The sequence below is a fragment of the Schistocerca gregaria genome, chromosome 6, assembly GCF_023897955.1.
Source record: "Schistocerca gregaria isolate iqSchGreg1 chromosome 6, iqSchGreg1.2, whole genome shotgun sequence".
Lineage (NCBI taxonomy): Eukaryota > Metazoa > Arthropoda > Insecta > Orthoptera > Acrididae > Schistocerca > Schistocerca gregaria.
Window position 1 is genome coordinate 173018165 of NC_064925.1, and position 19758 is coordinate 173037922.

The 19758-nt window shown below is 40.2% G+C and overlaps 1 protein-coding gene across 8 annotated transcripts in view; it reads left to right on the forward strand.

Annotated features, from left to right (window-relative positions):
* Window positions 1-19758, forward strand: part of LOC126279051 (testis-expressed protein 2) — a 321894-nt gene that overhangs the window by 176873 nt on the left and 125263 nt on the right. The window lies entirely within an intron of this gene.

Sequence of the window (19758 nt, forward strand, 5' to 3'; positions counted from 1 at the left end):
AATGTATCAAGTTTTTTTTATTTTTTATTTATTTTATTTTTTAAATTAGTTCATTACATACTCTTGTTTTGAGGTGTCCTACCAACGGAAAGCCCTGCGGATTCTGATATAGGAGTGGGAAAAATTCCTTCATTGGGAATAAAAAAGAAAATATCACTGTGAGTTTTTCCAAAGTTATATATGGACATATGTGACACATGATAATAGAACACTTTTGTTTGTGTAATATTAGTCACCTCAGTCATTTCAGTGAAGTGATGTGTATGTGCCAATTCCCGCAGTAAGATGGATCACCATGAAGACATGGCAGACAGGAGCTATTGTGTTTGGACATATCAATAACAATATTGTGAATGTAGGTGCCCAACTTGTAGTGTTTCAACACGGACCATCCAATTTGTTGAGAAGGAATGGTGTAGCACTCACAGCCATGTAGCACATGGTAAGAACACACGTCACAAAACTATTCTTAACTGACAGGGACTGGGGACGAGTGTCACACCTTGTCCTAGACTAAGTTTCAAACTCCACTTGAACTGCCATTTGGCATCAGATGTCTCACAAAAGCCCATTTCTTAGAGCAACATCACATCTTTAGTGGACCATACAGTATAGAAACTGGGCCATAGCTCACTGGAAGCATTCTTTGTGGACCAGTGGATCACTATTTTGCCTATTTACAAATGATGCAATGTGTCTAGTGCACCAGTGGCATAATGAGGCATTTAACCTGCACTTTGTGGGAGTCTTACGATTTTTCTTTGTCACACAATTTGTGAATCTTGAGATGGAAGAGTTAGAGGAGCAGTGCATCAGTATTAAATTTTGCATGAAACTCAAGAAAACCTCTACAGAGAAACACCAAATGGTGCAGGAAGCCTACAGTGATGAGTGCTAAAGCCATACTCGGAGTTACAAATGGTTCACACAGTTCAAAAATGGCCAGGCAGATGTTAACTGACCCTCATTCAGGATGCCCTTCGACGTCTACTGACAACACTCATGTTGTCAGGAACATCAATGAAATTGTGCATTCCAATTGAAGAACAAGTGTCAAAAAGATTGCAGAAGAATGTAACATTTCAGTTGGATTGTGTCGTGAAGTCCTGACCAAACATCTTGGAGTGCATTGTGTTACCAGCAAGTTTATCCTGCAGCTCATGAGTCAAGACCAGAAAGACTTTCACCTCACAGTCTGTGAAGAACTTTTGGATTGCACAAATGAGAATAAGATGATGATGATGATGATGATGATGATGATGATGATGATGATGATGATGATGATGATTAGTGTTTTAGGGCGCACAACAACCAGGTTATCAGCGCCCAAAATGAGTATTAGATATCGTGTAACAGAATCATAACTGGTGATGGGGGTACATGGTTATGATGTTGAGACCAAGGATCAGTCTTCACAATTGGTCAGGAAAGGTTCTCCAAGACCAAAACAAACTCAGGTCAGGTAAAATGTCAAAGCCATTCTGATAGTTTTCTTTGACTTTGAAGGATTAGTTTATCATGAATATGTTCTACAGGGACAAATCGATAATCGATGGTACTATCACGACATGTTGCGATGCCTGTGAGAAAATGTGAGAAGTAAATGGCCTGAAATGTGGTGAGACATTTTATGGCTCTTGCAACATGATAACGCACCCACACATGCATCCGTGATGGTGCATGACTATTGCACAAACAATGGATTCGCTGTGCTGCCTCTTCCTCCATACCCTCCAGATCTGGCCCCTGCAGACACTGTTTTTTTATTTCCAAAGTTGAAAACCGCATTGAAAAAGCGAAGATTTGCAATGGTAAATGAGATAAAAGAAAATTCACAGATGTTGCTTTGTGCAATCCAGCAAAAGGTGTACCAAGACTGCTTCCAAAAGTGGAAATGGCATTGGGAGCATTGTATCAATTGGGGGGGGGGGGGGGGGGGGAGTATTTTGAAGAATCTCATTCACAATAAGTGAAAGGTAAGTGCAGAAAAATTTTGTGAACAGTGTTCCGGAATTTTTGAACTGACCTCATATCTCAACTTTGACAAGTTACTCGAATTAATGATGTTGTATGCGTGTGTTATAATTGACTGCAATCTCATTAAGCATTATAAAGTAATTAGTTTTGCATTGCTGGTTATTCAAGTTTGCATTGAAAGTGCCAGACATATTGACATGTTCCAAGCTAAATAGAAGGCTTGTGAGTATGCTGACATTTATTTTACCATAAGTGAAATTTTCTATTCTTTGTGCGTTCTAAGATCTGGTGATGGTTGCATAGTCAATTGAAACTAGTCATTACTTTTTAATGTTTTATAATGTACATGATCTAGAAATTATAAAAAATTTAAAAAAGTAACTTATAGAAATCAGATTTGTTTGTTAAATTTAATATGTTTAATGCCTTCCTAATTTTGATTTTTCTTAATCTGTGTACTCTGATACATCCTTTCATAGTCCTAAGAAATCTCAGTTCAGTGTTTCTCATACTGTGACTTTTGTTATAAGCTGCAACACATATTTTTTTTTTTAACATCTTACTGTTTCAACCATAATTTTATATTTTGTGTCACTTAGTTCTTGTACTTATGTTCTTTAAGCAGTCAGTGTGGAATCAGCATGATAGTTCAGTTAGTTGCTTGTTAGTCACCAGATCATCTGCTGTTACTGCTTTCCTTCCAAAAATACTGTTTGATGAGAGAGTTGATATTTGGACACGCAGTGGCACTTAGGTGGTGGCCTGTGCTGCAGTGAAACTGGTTGAGTGTGTCTTTTATTCTTAAGTATGTTCATATCAGAAAGCCAGCTCTTCTTTATGCAGATATTATTCACTGAGAGACGATGTCCTTCACACATACCCAAACTTTTCTTTGCTCATGTCATTCATTAGCTTAATATTATATTAATATCATAATTTTGAAAAAAAAAAAAAAACAGGATCTGATGAATTACATTCTTTATTTTAATTTTTTGAAAGCATTGTAAACCTCACCACTGACATAGCACTTCATCACATTGCTAATGCATATGTAGTTTTACAACACATTATTTTATTTTCGTTGAATATTTTCGAAAAGAGAGACTAGAGTGATTAAATAATTATGTGGTTGAAACTGGACTCATTAAGGTGACATGGTGGACACATGGCAGGAGTTTTTTTATACAAAATTGGCAGTTTTTCAATTCTTACTCAGCCTTCTACATTTAGATTTTACCTTGTTCCTGTAGGATGACCTCAAAGAGCTAATATGGAACGGTGAATATGCGATTCGACTGTTGTTTGGCTTTATGATGGAACATTATGCCTTAAAGGGAATAGGGATTGTAGCTTAACCTCCAGGAACACAAGGATAGGAAAGTCTTATGAACACTATTAATAATACGAGAGAAGGAAAGTTGCTACTCACCATATAGTGGAGATGCTGAGCTGCGATAGGCACAATAAAAAGACTCACACAATCATAGCTTTTGGCCATTAAGGCCTTTGTCAGCAGTAGACACACATACACATACACGCACACACACTCACGCAAGCACAACTTGCACACACATCTGCAGTCTCAGAGAGCTGAAACTACACTGCGAGCAGCAGCACCAATTCATGATGGGAGTGGCGACCGAGTGGGGGTAAGGAGGAGGCTGGGGCAGGGAGGGGGAGGCATGGTATGGTGGGAGTGGTGGACAGTTAAGTGTAGCATTTTAGACGGAGTGTGGGAGAGAAGGTGCGAAAGGGGGGGGGGGGGGGGGATAAGTAGTGGAAAGGAGAGAAATAAAAATAAAAATAAAAGAAATTAAAAGACTGGGTGTGGCAGTGAAATGACGGCTCTGTAGTGCAGGAATGAGAACAGGGGAGGGGGGGGGGGGGGGGGGCTGGATGGGTGAGGACAGTGACTAACGAAGATTGAGGCCAGGAGGGTTATGGGAACGTAGGATGTATTGGTTGATTTGTGGGAGTAAAGGGACCAGACCGCTACGGTCTTCGGTCCGTAGAATGTATTGCAGGGAAAATTCCCACCTGCAAAATTCAGAAAAGCTGATGTTAGTGGGAAGGATCCATATGGCACAGGCTGTGAAGCAGTCATTGAGATGAGGGGTATCATGTTTGGCAGCGTGTTCAGCTACAGGTTGATCCACTTGTTTTTTGGTCACAGTTTGTGGGTGGCCATTCATGCAGACAGATAGCTTTTTTGTTTGTCATGCCTACATAGAATGAAGCACAGTGGTTGCAGCTTAGCTTGTAGATCACATGACTGGTTTCACAGGTAGCCCTGCCTTTGATGTTATAGGTAATGTTAGTTGTCAGCAGTGACCTCTGCCTCAGAGATGGCTATGTCAGTACCTCCGTCTGTATCAAACCTACTAACTACCAGCAATACCTCCACTTCGACAGCTGCCACCCTTTTCATACCAAGAAGTCCCTTCCGTACAGCCTAGCCACCCATGGTTGTCACATCTGCAGTGATGAGTAGTCCCTCTCTAAATATACCGAGGGTCTCACTGAAGCCTTCCCTGACCGTAATTGTCCTCCCATCCTTGTACAAAAACAAATCTCCCATGCCTTATCTTTCCAGTCTCCCACCACCTCCCAAAGTCCCACAATCCAGACACAGAGGAGCATTTCCCTCGTAACTCAGTATCATCCGGGACTGGAGCAACTGAAATACTTTCTCCGCCAGGGTTTCAATTACCTCTTGTTGTGCCTTGAAATGAGAAATGTCCTACCCAGTATCCTTCCCACCCCTCCTACCGTGGTATTCCGCTGTCCACCAAACCTACACAATATACTTGTCCAGCCTTTCACAACCCGTGCTCCCAATCCTTTAGCTCATGACTCATACCCCTGTAATAGACCTAGATGCAAGACCTGTCCCATACATCCTCCTACCACCACCTACTCCAGTCTGGTCACTTACATTACCTATCACATCAAAGACAGGGCTACCTGTGAAACCAGTCATGTGATCTACAAGCTAAGCTGCAACCACTGTGCTGCATTCTATGTAGGCATGACAAACAACAAGCTAACAAGCTATCTGTCCGCATGAATGGCCACCGACAAACTGCGACCAAAAAACTGGTGGACAACCCTGTTCCTGAACATGCTGCCAAACATAATATCCCTCATCTCAGTGACTGCTTCACAGCCTGTGCCATATGGATCCTTCCCACCAACACCACCTTTTCTGAATTGTGCACGTGGGAACATTCCCTGCAACACATCCTATGTTTCTGTAACCCTCCTGGCCTCAACCTTCGTTAGTCACTGTCCTCACCCATCCTGCCCTCCCTGTCCCCATTCCAGCACTACAGAGCCGTCATTTCACCACCACACCCAGTCTTTTAGTTTCTTTTATTTTTATTTCTCTCCTTTCCACTACTTACCCCCTCCCCCCTCCGCACCTTCTCTCCTACCCTTCGTCTAAACTGCTGCACTTCACTGTCCGTCACTCCCACCATACTATCCCCCCACTCCCCACCCCAGCCTCCTCCTTACCCCCACCCAGTTGCCACTCCCATCATGCACTGGTGCTGCTGCTCGCAGTATAGTTTCAGCTCTCTGAGACTGCAGATGTGTGTGCAAGTTGCGCTTGTGTGAGTGTGTGTGCTTGTGTGTATGTGTGTCTACTGCTGACAGAGGCCTCAATGGCCAAAAGCTAGGATTGTGTGAATCTTTTTATTGTGCCTATCGCAGCTCATCATCTCTGCTATATGATGAGTAGCAACTTTCCTTCTCTCGTATTGTTACATTCCATCCTGGATTTTCCATTGTTTGATGAACACTATTACTCTGTTATGATTACCATTGTCCATGAGAGCTGACTGAGAAATTAGGGTATCCCGATCTCAGCAGTGAGCAGCTGTACCTAATTTGGACTTTAGGTTTACATTTAGTGTATACATACTACAGTGACATCACCACCTCATGTTCACCCTTGGTCACTGGTCACTGATATGTATTGTAGGCAAGAGGCTAAAGATACTCTTCCAGTTGGAACTCTGGACTTAAATATTGACAGACTGATTCACCACTTACTGACAAGACACTTTTCAATTATGAGATGTTTAATCTGTAGGCACTGCTGGAATGAATCAACACCCTCTCAAAATGATAAAAAATATGTATTCCTCCTACAGACATCATGGCGATAATTGTTCTCTCTGTATATAATATGATGCTGTTGGGGACACTTATATAGCAAACCACGTTCTTCAGGGACGTGATGAGATGGAGGCTTATAATACTAGTGGGAGATATAACACCCACATACAGCTCCATGTGTAGTGTTCCCTACATTATCGTAAATATTATGTAGGTGACATTATATCTCACTGCATTGACCAAAGGATTAGTTCCACTCCGTTAATGTTCTAAATGAGACTATCTTTTACTATCTTTGTTAGCAGCATAGTTTTCACAGTAAGCAACCCTCTTCATTGTTCTTAATATGTGCATGATTTCTCAGTCTTCTGTTCTTCCTTCAGCCACACAACAATAATCCAAATGACAATTAGATGGCTTAAGGGACAATTTAATAAAATGTTTCTAAGCTCTCAGTCGAGAAGTGTATATGCATCCTTTTAAACACTGTGTTTCTTGTATTAATTTTCAGGTATTGAGAATGAAGGATTCTGTATTACACTTTAAAGAAACAATGACATTTTAGGATCTCATATTTGACCTTAAGCTAAACTCATTGTCCATGTGATGAAAGAAAAATTGCATTCAGTTGTAGCTTGTCTATTCAGTCCATTCACTTGCACAAAACCCTACTTTACAGTTCGTGAATTCACTCTCAACACAGTAGTCTTAATTATCTGCTAATATAAATTTAGTATTTAGTGATAGTGAGCCTAATTCTCTTGAAAGTCACAGTCCATCAAAATAATACTACAAATCATAATCAGGTGCAGAATCGTGTTTTGTTACTCACAACATGAAAGTTGCAAAACACTAGCCTCATGCATGTTGTAATGAACATTACTGTACAGAGTGAGTCACTGATCTTCACTGACACAAAGATCACAAAACTGTTACCATGTTTGTAATGCACTTTTATCAAGATGTTAGTTTAACAATAATGGTAAGTAGACTCTCAATAAATGTTACTGAGTGTGAAACAAATACAGACAAACTGTTACCAGGGAGACTGACTCGACGTTTAAACAAATATGTTAATTATGTGTTAACTCATCCACAATTCATTACACATATATCTTACTCAAATGATTGTTGGGCACAAATTGAAATTTTTTGGGTTGATAGGTTTATAAAGTGACATAATGGTATTTTGTGGCCTTGAATGTTATGTCATAGTGTGTGAAACTTAAAGATGAAGATTTAATAATGTAGGTGACCTATTAGTTCCAATAATGATTTGGTTTACTTAAAAAGAGGGATAGTTGGATAAACATAAAATTATCATGTTCAAAATTGTGTTATGTTAGTTACTTCTTTAATTAAGGGCTTAACTGATTGCTGGAGGGTGGTCATACTGCTGGCTCATATGGCAGAAGTAATTTTGAATAGGTACTGATTTTAATTACAGATAGCTTTTACGATAATTCATTTTTTTGGAAAAATGACCAGGATATTGGAAAGAATGGAATGTTGTCTTTCTAAAGAGTGGTGTCAGTACTCCTAAATGTACTGATTAGCTCACACTAATAAATTTTTAACATTACATGCTTAGCAGAAAAGTCAATTAACATGGGTTGCAGCAAAACTAACTGCACCATTCTTATCAGTGAATTGAAAACTACCCCCTGAATAACAAATTTAAGAGAAATATTGTATGTATAGCTATTTGGCAGTTTAGAGTGTATTTGGTGTAGACAGATAGGATGAACTGCAATTTACAGCTGTTTGCTACTGATGATGATGTGGTGTATGAGCAGTTGTTATTGTTGAGTGACTGTAGGAGAATACAAGGACAGGTAGACAGAATTTCTAGTTGTTGTGGTGAATGGCAGCTTGCTACAAATGGAGAAAAAATATAAGTCAATGCGGATGAGTATGAAACACAAGCCTTAGGCTTCGAATACAGCATTAGTAATCTGCTTCCTAACACAGTCTAACTTGTGCCATAGGGTGGTGGGGTTTCGGGTTCCGCTGGATAGGTCAGGAGTCCACTACACACAGCAAGCGGCTACACGGGTAGCAGGGGTTGTGTGGCGTGGACTGGGCGGTTTTTAGGTTAGATGGCCTCGGGCAAGTACAGAAAGCGCAACAGCCTCAAAGGGTGTGGGGCAAAGTCAGGACATGCGGGGACCAAGCAGCAATCGGTATTGTAATTGTAAACTGTCGAAGCTGCATTGGTAAAGTACCGGCCTTCAAGCGCTGATGAAAGCACCGAAGCTGAAATCGTTATAGGTACAGAAAGCTGGCTGAAGCCAGAGATAAATTCAGCCGAAATTTTTACAAAGGCACAGACGGTGTTTACAAAGGATCGAATGCATGCAACCGGTGGTGGTGTGTTTGTCGCTGTTACTAGTAGTTTATCTTGTAGTGAAGTAGAATTGGATAGTTCCTGTGAATTATTATGGGTGGAGATTACACTCAACAACCGAGCTAGGTTAATAATTGGCTCCTTTTACCGACCTCCCGACTCAGCAGCATTAGTAGCAGAACAACTGAGAGAAAATTTGGAATACATTTCACATCAATTTTCTCAGCATGTTATAGGCTTAGGTGGAGATTTCAATTTACCAGATATAGACTGGGACACTCAGATTTTTAGGACGGGTGGTAGGGACAGAGCATCGAGTGACATTATACTGAATGCACTATCCGAAAATTACCTTGAGCAATTAAACAGAGAACCGACTATCAGACATCTTGGACCTACTGATAACAAACATACCCGAACTTTTCGACTCTGTAAGTGCAGAACAGGGAATCAGTGATCATAAGGCCGTTGCAGCATCCCTGAATATTGAAGTTAATAGGAATATAAAAAAAAGGGAGCAAGATTTATCTGTTTAGCAAGAGTAATAGAAGGCAGATTTCAGACTACCTAACAGATCAAAATGAAAATTTCTGTTCCGACACTGACAATGTTGAGTGTTTATGGAAAAAGTTCAAGGCAATTGTAAAATGCGTTTTAGACAGGTACATGCCGAGTAAAACTGTGAGGGATGGGAAAAACCCACCGTGGTTCAACAACAAAGTTGGGAAACTACTGCGAAAGCAAAGAGGGCTTCATTGCAAGTTTAAACACTGCCAAAACCTATAAGACAAACAGAAGCTAAACAACGTCAAAGTTAGCGTTGGTGTTCAGTGAATTCGAAAGTAAAATTCTATGTACCAACTTGACAAAAATCCTGGGAAGTTCTGGTCTTACATTAAATCAGTAAGTGGCTCGAAACAGCATATCCAGACACTCCAGGATGATGGTGGCATTGAAACAGAGGATGACTCACGTAAAGCTGAAATAATAAACACAGCTGTTTCACAGAGGAAGACCGCACTGCAGTTCCTTCTCTAAATCCTCTCACAAATGAAAAAATGGCTGACATCGAAATAAGTGTCCTAGGAATAGAAAAGCAACTGGAATCACTCAACAGAGGAAAGTCCACTGGACCTGACGGGACACAGAGTACGCGAAAGAAATTGCCCCCCTTCTAACAGCCAAGTACCGCAAGTCTCTAGAGGAACTGAAGGTTCCAAATGATTGGAAAAGAGCACAGGTAGTCCCAGTCTTCGAGAAGGGGCATTGAGCAGATGCGCAAAACTATAGACCTACATCTCTGACGTCGATCTGTTGTAGAATTTTAGGACATGTTTTTTGCTCGAGTATCATGTCATTTTTTGGAAACCCAGAATCTACTCTGTAGGAATCAACATGGATTCCGGAAACCGCGATTGCGTGAGACCCAGCTCACTTTATTTGTTCATGAGACCCAGAAAATATTAGATACAGGTTCCCAGGTAGATGCTATTTTCCTTGACTTCCGGAAGGCGTTCGATACAGTTCCGCACTGTCGCCTGATAAACAAAATAAGAGCCTACGGAATATCAGACCAGCTGTGTAGCTGGATTGAAGAATTCTTAGCAAACAGAACACGGCATTTTGTTATCAGTGGAGAGACGTCTACATACGTTAAAGTAACCTCTGGCGTGCCACAGGGGAGTGTTATGGGACAATTGCTTTTCACAATATATATAAATGACCTAGTAGTTAGTGTCAGAAGTTCCATGCGGCTTTTCGCAGATGATGCTGTAGTATACAGAGAAGTTGCAGCATTAGAAAATTGTAGCGAAATGCAGGAAGATCTGCAGCGGATAGGCACTTGGTGAAGGGAGTTGCAACTGACCCTTAACATAGACAAATGTAATGTATCGCGAATACATAGAAAGAAGGATCCTTTATTGTATGGTTATATGCTAGCGGAACAAACACTGGTAGCAGTTACTTCTGTAAAATATCTGGGAATATGCGTGCGGAACGATTTGAAGTGGAATGATCATATAAAATTAATTGCTAGTAAGGCGGGTAGCAGGTTGAGATTCAGTGGGAGAGTCCTTAGAAAATGTAGTCCATCAACAAAGGAGGTGGCTTACAAAACACTCGTTCGACCTATACTTGAGTATTGCTCATCAGTGTGGGATCTGTACTAGATCGGGTTGACGAGGGAGATAGAGGAGATCCAAAGAAGAGCGGCGCGTTTGGTCACAGGGTTATTTGGTAACCGTGACAGCGTTACGGTGATGTTTAGCAAGCTCAAGTGGCAGACTCTGCAAGAGAGGCACTCTGAATCGTGATGTAGCTTGCTTGTCAGGTTTCGAGAGGGTGCGTTTCTGGATGAGGTATTGAATATATTGCTTCCCCTACTTATACCTCCCGAGGAGATCACGAATGCAAAGTTAGAGAGATTCAAGCGTGCACAGAGGCTTTCAGACAGTCGTTCTTCCTGCGAACCATATGCGACTGGAACAGAAAAGGGAGGTAATGACAGTGGCACGTAAAGTGCCCTCCGCCACACACCGTTGGCTGGCTTGCGGAGTATAAATGTAGATGTGGATGTAGATGTGGATGTAGATTAAATTTTTAGGTGTAACATTGCAAGGTGATACGTAATGGAATGAATGCATCAGGTTGGTAGAAGGGAAGGCAAATGCTGAACTTTTTTTTGTTGAGAGACTTTTGGGAAAGGGCAGCTCATCTATAAAGGAGACAGCATATATAACACCAGTGCATCCCATTCTTAAGTACTGCTCGAGTGTTTGGGATTCCCACCAGGTCACATTAAAGGAAGACTTTGAAGCAATTCAGAGGCATGCTGTTAGTTTTGTTACCAGTAGATTCAATCAGTATGCGAGTAATATGGAGGTTCTTCGTGAACTCAAATGTAAATCATTGGAAGGAAGATGATGCTGTTTCCAAGAGTCAGTGTTGCAGAAATTTAGAGAACTAGAATTTGAGGCTGACTGGAGATTGATTCTATGGCTGCAAGCATATGTTTCGCTTAAAGAACCATGAAGATGAGATGAGAGAAATTAGGGCTCATGTGGATTTCATTCAACTTTTTCCTTGCAGTGCCACAAATTACACAGATATTAATTAATGTTGCTCCAAATCATGTAAGTAGCTTTTCATATATCTTTATTCTCTTTTTTTTTTCACATCTGCCATGACTTATTGAAGAAGTGATTCACAAAGACAGGGTCCATAACTGTCACTGCTTCATATAACAATCCTCATTTACCATATTTCTTTGCTTCATATACATATCATATTCCATCAGTTCATTATATTATGATCACCACCACCACCACCACCACCACCACCATCACTTCGTACCCCTTTGTTACAATATTATTAAAAATCAAAATTGTATGTATAGCTTTCACTTATTCACGAAGGATGACTCTAAATAATGACACTTCACAGCAGCAAACAACAAAACTTTACAACTTTCTTTTCTTCACATAACAGACAAAACTTTAATTACTGTAGACATTACTTCACTTTTAACAGTGTATTTTTCTCCTGTATTTTTATTTCCATTACCATTACTACAGACACATGAGGGGATTTTTTTTCTAGTTTCTGCTGTTTTAACCTGAATTGTAATAATTTGGCACACTATTACTGGACAACCACTTTCATTTTTGCAGCCTGAATGTACCTCAAATCTTTCCTTTAATGCTGCTGCACAACTTTCATACATACAGCTTTCTCTTTTTTTCATATTTTTATCTTATTTCTTTGTAAAATGTCATTATTCAATCCTGTATTTTCCGTTGTTTGATTTTATCTTATTTCAACATTTTTCCATGACCTCATTCTGAAATAGATTGGTTATTATTTACACAAATAATATCATTACTGAATCTAAACATAATTCTTTTTTATATATAAAATTTGTTAGTGGAATGAGCCTTCGCATAACATAACGTCCCATAGTAAAAGGTGATTGACTCTTTCTTATAATCTGTTGATATTTGGTGAAGGGAGTGGTCCCAGAAAAGCACAATGGAATCACCCAGTTTGCAGAAGATTGGACAAATAATTTAATCACTAAAGTTCATTGAACCCCCTTATGTATTAATGGATTCACAATTTGCCGGGACTCCTGTTCCTCCTTCGAGTTTTTCAGTTTTGCTTGAAATCCAACAGCTGCTGATAGTTTTCACTCAATTGAATTGAATTTTATTTGATCCTGTAAGATTACATTGTGTACAGTAAATGTACATGTAATATAGGATGTGTCAAAGTAGTAACATTCATTATCACTTATTTTTCTACCCCTTTAGCTTACACTTTTACATCATTGATAATGAATAACAATATATACAAATTTAATGGCATAAGTATTCTGCAACACTGTGAAACTGTTTTTCAGTGAGATAGTCTTTAAGTTTCTTTGGAAAGTCATTGTCAAGTACACTATCTTGCAGGTTTTTAGGCAGACTTCTTAGTAGTCTGATACCACAGTACTGGAAATGCAATACAGCACACAACATATTTGAATGGACTGCATTTTGTGAATAATACTTCATTGAACATGGTACTAGGTACAGAAAGCTGATTGAAGCTTGAAATTAATAGGTGTGAGATTCTTGGGGAAAATTTAAGTGCATATTGAAGTGATAGGCTAACGGGAAATGTAGGTGGTGTATTTGTCACAGTAGACAAGAAATTCAAATTCACTGAGATGGAAACTGTAATCATTGGTGGAGACTTTTAATTGCCAAGCAATCAATTTGAATGCTTTCAGTTTAGTTAGTGGTGGACATGACAAGACATCCTATGGAGTATTTCTAAATGTCTCCCATGAAAATTACCTAGAACGGATAGTTCAGAAACCAATCATGATGGAAATATATTTTATCCAATGGCAACAAATAGATCTGACCTCTATGAGGATGCCAACATAAAAACTACAGTTATAACTAGGAATAACACAATAAATATATCACCATTCTACTGTTTATTGACACAACACTGATACAAATAATTCTGTTACCAAGAGGCAAGTTGTAGATGAAAACTTTGTGGAAAATTATATAAATTGATGGTGGTTATACCAATGTCCAGGAAGTGCAAGTGAAATGCAGAATTCCAGCAGAGATCACAAGTCCTTTGACCAACTAAGCCTAGTGAACATTGAACTCCAAGTTCCAGTGTAGCATTTGGATTCTAAGTCCAGAGCGGAGATTTAATAGTGATGGATGTCACAACTAGTATCAGTGACCATTATGTGGTTGTGACAACAATGGTTACCAAAGTACAAGGAATTACTAGAAGTAATAGAAAGATATATGTTTTCAATAAACTAGATAAAAAAGCAGAAGAATCCTGTCTCAGTGAGGACTTGAAACTTTCAGCACAGCACAGGAGCTTGTGGGGGAACTACGGGTCAAGTTTAAAGGAATAGTTGACCATTCACTGGGTGACATCGACCCAATAGAACAGTTCATAATGGGTGTGACCCTCCATGGTATACATTCAATGTAAAGAAACTTCTAAAGAAACATAGACTACTACATAGTAGATGTAAAACAAAGCATAAGGCTGTATACAGAAAGGTACTGAGTGAAACACATTTTGATGACAAGAGAGCAATGCATTAAGCCTTCATTGATGATGATAGCAAAATATTGTTAAATGATCTTTCACAAAACCCAAAGAAATTCTGTCATATGTGAAGGCTGTTAGTGGGTTCAAAGCTAGTGACAGTGGGCTCGCATTTGAGAAAACGAAGGTTCAAACCTGCGTCCAACCATCCTAATTTAGGTTTTCTGTTAATTTCCTAGATTGCTTCAGGCAGATGCCGGGATGGTTTCTTTGAAAAGGCACAGCTGATTTCCTTCCCCAGTCTAATGACCTAATTGTCAGTGGGACATTAAATACCAATCTCCTCCTCCTCCTCCTCATCCTCCAAAGTTCCTGACCAGTCAGTCGTGAATCAGAAAGGAACTGGAATTGAGACTAGCATGGTGAAAGGTGAAATGCTTACCTCTATTTTCAAATGTACTTTACAGGGGAAAACCCAGAAGAATGGCCTTAGTTTAACACTTGTACCATTGAAAAGGTGAGCGAAATATCTTGCTCAAGGAAAAAAGGAATTAGACACATCAGCTGCTAGTGGGCATTGATTTCTATCAATGAGGCAAGTTGAAAATGTGTACCGGACCGGCATGCAAACCAGGGTCTTCTGCTTACTAGTCAGAAGCGCTGACCATTATGCCATCTGAATTAAGTGGTCACGGCAACTGCACAGAGTACCGTAGTAAGCCTCCCAAGAAATCAAAATTCTCAAGTTATACCACTTACTAATGATGTAGTGTCTATTCATTAGTCTCACTGTTCGTGACTTTTGCCAACTCCCACAAGAGTTTGAGCTTGGTGGGCATCTGTGATTCTGGCCAAGGGAATCAGTAAGATGCCAGAGTTATGAGGCTAATGAGCAGAGGCACAACGTTTGTAGTGTGTGTGGTGTAAGTTGAGAATTTGGGTCTGACGGGAGATGTGCTAGGGTAGCCTGTGCAGTTGTGATTACCGTTGTGATTGGATGGAGTGGTGGTCAGGACATCTGCCTAGTAAGCCGAAGACCTGGGTTTGAACCCTGTCCAGCACATATTTCCAACTTGCTCCACTGATATAAATCAATGCCACCCGTCTGAGTCACGCAATTTGACTTTTAGTCTGATCACAAGGGGTGGCCATTATTGCACGTGTTGATCACATAGGGTGATGTGAGGATCAATGAACTGTACTTGAAGGGATGTATCTGGGACATCTTAGGTGATTAGAAGTTAGTAGACAAGAATACAATTAAATACTTAGCTTTAATTCAGCATCAGCGATGAACATAGATCTTGACTTTGTACAATAGTATTTACAAGTGCAGTTATAGACTGAAATGCGAATACTGTTTTACAGTTCTGATTGCTTCACACATATAGATCAATTGTCAATGCATAAACTGTATGTGGCACCTGGCTTGGTCGTAGCTACTGACTTAGGTGAAGGCTATGCTAACTAGCGTCTTTGCAAATGAGATCTCTGAAGCTATAACAAGTGAACCATTCATATTAATGTCGGCTGTAGAACTGGTCAGTGCACTAGCTTGTCTCGTAAGGCCAGCCGAGTGCCGGCGCTCGGTCTTCTAGCGTCGACAGTGGCGACTCGCGAGTCCAATGTGTACTGATGGACCGCGGTTGATTTGAAGCCTACAATCTAGCTATTGTGGTGTCTTGCGATGACACCACAAATGCCTTTAATTCCTTTGTGGTTTGGTTCGTAGTGGCTGTAGGACCAGAATGATATCTATACTTTCAGACATTGTTCAGAAACAGCTGAAATCATTAAAATTGATGAAAGCTCCTGAGCCTGATGGAACCCCTATCAGTTTCTATACTGAATTTGTGGATGAGTTAGCGCCTTGTCTAACTATAAACTACGTAGATCCTTTGAGCAATAAACCATGGCCAGTAATTTGATGAAAGCATAGGGCACAACCATTTATGAGAAGGATAATAGAAGTGATTGATAAAACTACCAACCAGTATCCTTGACATAGATTTGTTATCGAATCTTAGAACATATTCTGAGCTCAAACATGATGAGGTATCTTGAACAGAATGATCTTCTGTATGCCAATGAGCATCAATTCCGTAAACACTGATTGTGTGAAACCTAACTCATGCTTTTCTCACATAACATACTGAAAGCATGCTTTTCTCACATAACATACTGAAAGCATGCTTTTCTCACATAACATACTGAAAGCTTTGGATCAAGGCAGTCAGGTAGCTGCAGTATTTCTTGACTCAGTACCAAACCTGCTCTTACTGTCAGAAATTCGGTCATACGTGGCATCAAGCGAAATTTATGACTGGATAAAGAATTTTTTGGGTGGAAGTACGCAGCAGCTTAACTTGGATGGAGAGTCATCGTCAGGGGTAGAAGTAACTTCAGGTGTGCCCCAGGGAAGTGTGTTGGGACCCTTGCTGTTCATCTTGTATATTAGTGACTGTGCAGTCAATATTAATTGTAACCTGAGGCTTTTTGCAGATTATATAGTTATCTGTAATGAAGTGCTATCTCAAAGGAGCTGCATGAATACTCAGTTAGATCTTTATAAGACTTCAAAGTTGTGGGAAGATTGGCAAATGGCTGTAAATGTTCAGAAATGTAAAATTGTACACTTCAAAAAGTGAAGAAACTTAGTATCCTATGACTACAATATCAGTGAGCTACTGTTGGAAATGGCCAACTTGTACAAATACCTGAGTATAGAACTTTGCAGGGGTATGAAATGGAATGAGCACATAGGCTCAGTCATGGGTAAAATAGTTGGTAGACTTCAGTTTATTGGTGCAATATTGTGGAAATGCTGTCAGTCTACTACATAGGACATTGCTAATAAGTCATTCGTGTGACTCATTTTAGAATATTGGTCAAGTGTCTTGGACCCATTCCAAATAGGACTAACTGGGGATATTGTTCGTAAACAGAGAAGGGCAGCCCGAATGGTCACAGGTTTGTTTGAGCCGTGGAAGAGCATCACAGAGATACTGATGAAACTGGACTGGCATTCTCTTGAAAACAGACATAAACTAGCCTGAGGAAGCCTACTTATAAAGTTCCAAGAACCAGCTTTAAATGATGACTCTAGGATTATATGAGGCTTGGAACTTAAATAGTGGCAATTATTTATTCACAACCAATACAAAAGCGTTACTTGTTTGCACCTGTTACTGTCCTTCAAGGCAGTTATCATTATTGTGTAGAACCCGTTGCCAGCTATGCAGAAGGTTATACCGTTAGCAGAGCCTGTTCTGTTGATGGTGCGAATGGAGTGGTCTAAAGTTATGGTGATTCTCATGTACGATTGTGATGGTGTTATCCTAATGCATTATGTTCCCCCACAGCAGATTGTCAATGCACAGTATTACTGTTCCTTTTTGGAGCATCACCTGCAACCAGGTTTGTGAAAGAAGCAGCGATACTTTCTGCACAACCCACCCATCATTTTGCACAACAAAGTGGGGGCGCATACAGCGCAAGCTGTGGCTGCTTTGCTCGGTTGATGGGACTGGGAAGTACTGTACCATCCACCATACTCCCCAGACTTAAGTCCTTTTGAGTTTGATTTCATTCAGAAGATTAAAGAACCACTTCATGGCAGTTTCTTCAGAACTCTTCCAGAGATTTGACAGGCAGCAGACTGCTCCGTTCGCACCATCAACAGAACAGGTTCTGCTAACGGTATACTACACCTCCCACGTCTCTGGCAATGGGTTCTGCACAATGCTGGTGAATGCTTTGAAGGACAATAACAGGTGCAAATGTGTAACTCTTTTGGGTCAGTTGAGAATAAATAGTTGCCACTATTTAAGTTCCAACCCTTGTATTATAACCCTCAAAGTATCTCTCACATAGGGATTGTGAGGAGAAGGTTAGATGAATTACAGCATGCACAGAGGCAATCAAACAATCATTCCTCTATGCATTAAGCTTGAGTGGATCAGGAAAAAACCCTAATAAATGATACAATGGAACATAACCTCTACCATGCACTTCACAGCTTGAAGATGACAATGACTGAAAAGTTTGCAGAAGGTGTCCAATTTTTACTTTTCAGAAGGTAATTTTCATTGTGAATGTGGTGTTGTTCTATATCTACTCTGCAGACCAGAGTATAGATGTAGATGTAAATAAAGAACACCTCTGTACAAATAAGAGTAAAAATCTAAATGTAGAACACAGCATTCACATTGAAAATTACCTCCTGCAAATTTAAATTAAAGACTTTCTCCAAACAATTCAATTCACTGTCAGTAACATAAAGTTGGCTTATATTTAATATTGGACATTTAACAACAGTTTTGTTTACTTTAGCATCCTTCACATTTTCAATGTGCACAGTCTGCAACACAACATTGCTTCCCTTAGATTCAGTTAATTGCCAGTTTTTTACATTACTTTTAATCACAAAATTTCCACATTCCTTTCAAAATAAGCATTTAGTCTAATTTTTCAATAATTTCTAGAAATTCTATTTCACTATCAATAAAGTTACTCAGACATTTGGGCCTTTACAAATGTCTGCTTGTGTCTGTGTATGTGCGTGCGAGTGTACACCTGTCCTTTTTTCCCCCTAAGGGAAGTCTTTCCGCTTCCAGGATTGGAATGACTCCTTACCCTCTCCCTTAAAACCCACATCCTTTCGTCTTTCCCTCTCCTTCCCTCTTTCCTGAAGAAGCAACCGTCGGTTGCGAAAGCTAGAAATTCTGTGTGTGTGTTTGTATGTTTTATGTATTGTGCCTATGTACCGGCGCTTTCCAAAGATTCCAAGACTTACCAAGCGGAAAAGCGTCGGTAGACAGGCACAATGAATAAAACACACACACAGAATTTCGAGCTTTCGCAACCGGCGGCTGCTTCGTCAGGAAAGAAGGAAGGAAAAGGAAAGATGAAAGGATGTGGGTTTTAAGGGAGAGGGTAAGGAGTCATTCCAATCCCGGGAGCGGAAAGACTTACCTTAGAGGGGAAAAAAGGATAGGTATAAGCTCGCACGCGCACACACACACACACACACACACACACACACACACACACACACACACACTCCTTACCCTCTCCCTTAAAACCCACATCCTTTCATCTTTCCTTTTCCTTCCCTCTTTCCTGACGAAGCAGCCGCCGGTTGAGTAAGCACGAAATTCTGTGTGTGTGTTTGTGTGTTTTATTCATTGTGCCTATCTACCGGTGCCTTCCCTCTTGGTATGTCTTGGAATCTTTGTTTTTTATATATTTTTCCCATGTGGAAGTTTCTTTCTATAAAGATGATGTGACTTGCCAAACAAAAGCGCTGGCAGTTCGATAGACACACAAACATACACACAAAATTCGAGCTTTTGCAACCGGCGGTTGCTTCGTCAGGAAAGAGGGAAGGAGAGGGAAAGATGAAAGGATGTGGGTTTTAAGGGAGAGGGTAAGGAGTCATTCCAATCCCGGGAGCAGAAAGACTTACCTTAGGGGGAAAAGAGAATAGGTATACACTCGCGCAAACACACACATGTCCATCCACACATACACAGACACAAGCAGACATTTGTAAAGGCAAAGAGTTTGGGCAGAGATGTCAGTCGAGGCGGAAATACAGAGGCAAAGAAGTTGTTGAAAGACAGGTGAGGTATGAGAGGCGGCAACTTGAAATTAGCGGACGTTGAGGCCTGGCGGATATCAAGAAGAGAGCATATACTGAAGGGCAAGTTCTCATCTCCGGAGTTCTGACAGGTTGG